Source organism: Aptenodytes forsteri, unplaced genomic scaffold, assembly GCF_000699145.1.
Source record: "Aptenodytes forsteri isolate BGI_AS27 unplaced genomic scaffold, ASM69914v1 Scaffold193, whole genome shotgun sequence".
In the NCBI taxonomy this organism is placed as follows: Eukaryota; Metazoa; Chordata; class Aves; order Sphenisciformes; family Spheniscidae; genus Aptenodytes; species Aptenodytes forsteri.
The window spans coordinates 3,204,878-3,210,529 of record NW_008795405.1 but is presented as its reverse complement, the minus strand read 5'-3'; positions in this window follow the sequence as shown (position 1 = coordinate 3,210,529).

The window sequence follows — 5,652 nt, the reverse complement described above, 5'->3', positions numbered from 1 at the left end:
AAAAGCCCCGCTTTTTCTTTTTTTTTTTTTTTTTTTTTGAGAGAGAGAGAACGCACTTGAGCAGGGGGTGAACTGCAAAGCTGCCTTATTCAGGCAGGGGCAACCACAGGACAACCTTGCAGGGAGACAGAACAGTAGGGCTTGGTATCTGTCAGGGTAAGATGCTTTTTCATTTAGCAGCTTGAGGAGGACTATTCCTTTCTTTAGCCTCTCTTGGAGGAGATGAAGGACCATCCTGTGGCACTTGAATCAGGCCTGAGCAACTTGGGTAAGGCGCTCTCCTTTTTTTTTTTTTCTCATCCTTTGTCTATCAAGTTCCTAGACACTAAACAGAAGACAATAGAAAAGACCCTTCAGTCTGACCACAATGTCAGCACTGCCCCACTCAATGACTGCCTTTGGTCCTTTGCTGTGAGATCCGCAGAACCCTGCGTGCACTTGCTGGTTAATGGATGATGCACTGTTTGGCACCCACTCCATTTTCTAATTAGGATTTATTTACGATGAAGGGAACTCTGACCTGTACATACATTAGATATTCCAGAATTATTGATCCTCAGTTGCACAGCTTATTGCAGGCTAGTGGGTTATCTCCACTAAAAAACCTGTTTCCCTTATAGTGTGGCCCCTCTGTTGCTGACTTGTAGCTACTTCCCCCTGTCTGTCTGTTGCTCATATTAAGATTCAAAATACATTTTGTCATGTTGTAAGAAGTTAATAAGGCCTGCCTCACAACCAATTTTGATCACTCACTGACACATAAATAGTATGTTCCAGTTTTCAAGCCATTAGTTAGTGGTTTTAGTTAAGGTAAGTTGCACTGTTAGATGGTAATCCTATTGCTCAGTTCTAGCTTTCTGAAGTGTGGACCAACCTTTAATAAGGCTCAGGTCACTTGTTTGGAGCTCTGCCCGTCTCCTAGTCCCATTGACTTAAGCCCAACAGCAGCATTGAATATGGTACGTCATCCCAATCAGCACGTGCCCAGTCTGCAAATGCAGTGTGCCTATAGACAGGCCTGCTGCAGTGGAACTGAAAGCATTTGGTGTGTGTTACTTCACTGCTTAAGCCTCCCAGAATCATCTGGTATCTCTTATGAACACAGGATACTTTTAGGCACAGAATATTTCATCTGCAGGAAACAGAAGCTTCACAGTTGTACAGGATAATTCCTCTTTTTTAAATTTTTTTTAATTTCCACATTATGTGAGTATGAATTTTCTTAGGTATTCAGATAGCATTCATTATCCAAGTGACAACTTCTCTTTGGAAGGATGTATAGTCTTTATTCATTTTCTCATAAATCCAATAGCTTGGCTGTGTGGCTAGTGATTAACAGCAGCCATTCCCATTCCGAATCGAACCCATAGTTTGTTCAAAGAAGTAATCTTATTCCTCATGCATCCTTTTTTTCAGTTTGGTGTAATCTCCTGGATTTGTATCCAGTCCTGCTATCTGGCTGAGGTAGTGATGGAAACTTACTATTTTAATTGGAGACCTTTGGAACTAGACCATGGGTCTAGAAAGAAAAATTAATTAAAAAGGCAGTTGCACTTCAGTGAGGGAAGTTAATCCTTGAGAAAGGAAAATTCCTTCTTTGTTTCTGCGGAAGGAGGAGTTCAGACAGGTTTTTAAAACGTATTTCTTCTCCCTGTAAACTGTGTCTAGAAATTCAGAAAGCTAAATCAAGGAAGAAGCTTCTTTTGCATTTTGGGTTTGCTTTTGTGAAAGCACAAAATAGTTTTCCATTTTGTTTTGAATATAATTTAGATCTAGAAATAAGATTTACATGTTCAGCCAGAGATATAAGACAGCCCTGTAGTGCAGGACTTGTATAAAAATTAGCTTGTATAATTGTTTATTTATAGTAACGGTAACAATCTGCTGGGCATTTTTTTATGTCAAAGAAGGTCATAAGCTTTCCATTGTTTTCTCTTTTTTTCCATTTAGGTGTAATGAAGCAGCAGGAGTTTAAAATGTATATGTTTTACTGAGGACAGAGAGTTAAAATTGCTTAAATCAGGGACCACTTGTACTGATTTAATTTACTCATAAACTCTTTGGAGGCCTGTAATATAGATTCTTGTGAAAGGTTATTGGTGTCAGACATAGGCTAGTTGCAAATTAGTGCTTGGGACCCGGGACCCATTTAATAGTTACGTAGATTATTATTGGTAATGAGCTGTTTACATGAACAGGTAAGATGAAAATGCATACAAGAAAAAGCTTAGTTGTCTGACTTCAGGTGCTAAGGAGAAAGTCAAGTTACTATGCGACTGAGTCTAAAAGACAGCCACACGCCTTTCTTTTTGGCTCTACCCTGGGCGCTTGTCTCCTTGTAACATGTAACCTTCATCTATGGCCTGCAGTGGTTCAGTTATTGTGGTGCTGGACCTGGTGAGGTGGGTTGGAGGTGAACCTTGTCACATGTCTAGTTGCTGAAAGACTTACTAATTTCTTGTGGAGAATTAGGGTAGAGAATGAATCCCTAAATGAGTTCACTTTTATCCCCGCTGCTTATACCCTTCCTTCTTGTCTCACTACCCCTACTAAAGCCACTCTGCAGAGGATTTATCACAAGGTGCCTTAGGAACAAGGAGCGTGTCTGAAATAAGAGCCGTAGATGTCATTAATCCAAGGGATTTCTTCTTGTTTCTCTGCCTGTTTGGGTAGAGGGGAGGCACTTTCTAAGGTCAAGCAAGGAGAGCCCCTATAGGCTGTTCCTGGAGATTTAAGCTGTTCATTAGACTGCCTTGTTGCTGTAAGATGAGTAGTAGAATGGTGTTTGAGTTTCCTGGCGCCATAAGATCTTTGCCTTTTAAAATCACATGCTGCTGTCAGATATCGAGGAACACCAGAGGACTACTCCTTTTGATATGCTGGTGCTAAACCTGAGGACCAGAGGAACACTAGATAGACATAGAAGAGCATTCCTTTTGGCCATTCTTCATTTTCTCTGAAAAGATTGTCTGAATCAGTGTTGTGAGTGGTGTGTGCTTATGTGTATTGAGGCTGGATAAGAGACCAAAGCAACAATTTTTTTTTTTTATCTACAAGCGTGAAAGAAAAGAATTTCTCCTTTTCTCATACGTGGGAAAATATTGGATGTGACAATGTCATGTAGATGTAGCAGAACATCTCAATTGGTAAAATGAAAAACTGGGAACTAATTGTGTAAAATACATTGGCTAATTAGACTCTGAAAAAAGCCAGAAGTTTAGCAGGAGTCAAAGTGCGAAGTCATTTATCTAAATAAGTTGATTTGCAGTAAATACCAACTAAATAAAGTTTTAGAAGGTACATAAAACTGCAGAGTTCAAATACATCTTGCTAGGAGGAGAATTTTCTGTGGGGTTATTCCACATTTGCCTCCAAAGAGTCTCTGGCAACTTATTCTGAAACACTGGTGCTGTTGCAGCTGAAGACACAACATCAGGACAGGTGGATGGTGGGTCCGACTCCCCTTGGCTTTTCTGCGTTCCGTTCTGGATTTTACATGTTGCTTTCTCAGAAGCTTCATCACAAGCAATGTACCCTTTATCAGGCAGGGACAGAGGGAGAATTTTGTGATCCATCAGTGAGGGTTATCTGGAGTGGGTTATTGAGCCCATCTGGAGTGGTGAGTCAGGTCCCTTGGGCAAGAAGCTGGATGCCAACCATTAAGCTCAGAGCTAAGGAGGCTTTGCCAAGTAATGACCCTGAAGTTTAGGAGCTGCATTTGGAAATTATAAATAGCTGGAGATGGTCTCCCTGCAACCTCCAGGATGCCCTGGTGACTATCTGCTCTCCTCAGAGGGAAGCGGTCTGCTCTCAACTCGCTGCTCTAAGCTGCTAGCATAGTCTTTCAGTGGGGAGCATCTTGTAGCTGGTCATGCCTCTTTCAGACCTATATTCTCGTGAACTGTGATGGTTGTCTGTCAGTCCTTATCTATGTGAAGTGAATATTTTTGATGTCCTGTGATTTCAAACTTGAGTTCTCAGTGCCAACCGTTTGCTTTTCATGGCCTCCCAAGAGATGAGTTTTAAATGGAGGAGAGGATATTTTAGCAAAATGTGGCACTGAACCTCTTGCTGAAGGGCACATATGAAGACTATATTTATAGTGTGCTTGCATTCCTTCTATGCTTGGTTTGTATTGTTTATATTTGATGTGTTGTGGCTGATTTGTAATAGTATATTGGAACTTATTCCCTTTAAATAAACTTTTCACTATGCAACCACGAACTTTGTCTTCTGTTTAAAGCAAGTGTCTTGATATGAAAAACTGAGCTACAGACTTTCCAACAAAACAAGAATACAATTAAACTTAGTTTTATGAGCAAAGAAGAGGCAAATACTCAATGTACTTTGCAGTGTACTGGATATTCTGGTTGCAAATGGATAGGAAAATGCCCTGTTGTCAGCTGCTGCTGATGGTTCCAGCCAGGAAATTTTCTGTCTGTTAAAATGACTTGTTGGAATTTTTTTTTTTTAATTCTTCAAATTCTCTGCAATGCTTGAGATTATACTGAATGCCTGAAGAATTAGAGAGGAACAAGCAAGTAGCCAAGCTCACATCATGGACACGGGTAGAGTTTGAATGCTTTACCCTCCAGTGCTTCATATTGGTACTTTTCACCTCCATTTGTAGAGATCCCCTATAGCTAGCTATTCTGTTACTTCAGCTTTCAATCTGAAGGATTAAAAACATCTCTTCAGTTACCAGGTACTGATTAAATTATCTAGAGAAAAGTGTTCGCCCTTCATAGCTCCTCATAGCTGCTTGCCCATCAACTTTATCTTACTATGAAGACTATATTTACATGGCCTGAAGGAAGCACCTGCTGGTCAAAATGAGGAATGATACCTGCAGCCTGAGCCATCCTTCCTCACTTGTCTTGTTATGAAGCTCAGTAGGACAAGTACTGCGGAAGTTCAGTTGTCTGTTCTAGTCCTGTGTTTCCTTGGAGCACTTTTATAAAATAATTGATGGCAGGAGCAATCATAAAGCAAGTTGATCAAAGGGATAGATGACTCTGCCAAGTTAAAGATGTTTCATCTCATTTTAAGACTGCTGAAGAGAAACAGTAGTACAGCTATTTGATTATCATGCACTCACTATGAATCCCTGTCCTTGTGCTTGGCTCAGGCATACGGCCAAGACGAAAACTAAGCAACTTGGTGGGGATGCAGGGAAGTGAGAATGTTAGTTCTTTCCCACGCTTTCTGTAATTTTTGTGGTTGGGCTGCAGCAGAAATGGTCTGATCGCGAGCTGCTCAGTGAAGATCTTGCAGCAGGCTTTGTTGGCCTGGGAAGTGATTCTTCCCTGTTTCAGCTGCACATGGAGAATATCATTCTTTGGCTGCTGAAGCCCTGTTGTTGCTTTTAGTGGTGTTTGATTATCAACAGCAGTTTTGAGCTTAGCAGAGCTATTCATTGCTATACAGGTGGTATTGGATACACAGCGGAGTCTTTGTAGTAACACGTACACAGATTTAATTACTGTTTAAGGAGGATCTGCCACCTTCTTGGTGGGAGCCCTGACTGTGGGGTAAGGGAAGCAAGTTTCACACCTGCTCCTTGTTATGACAGCTACAAGAAATGTGTACAGATACCATCATTTAGGAATCAGAAAACAAACTATCCCTCCCCGGAAAGAGATGGGTGGCTTG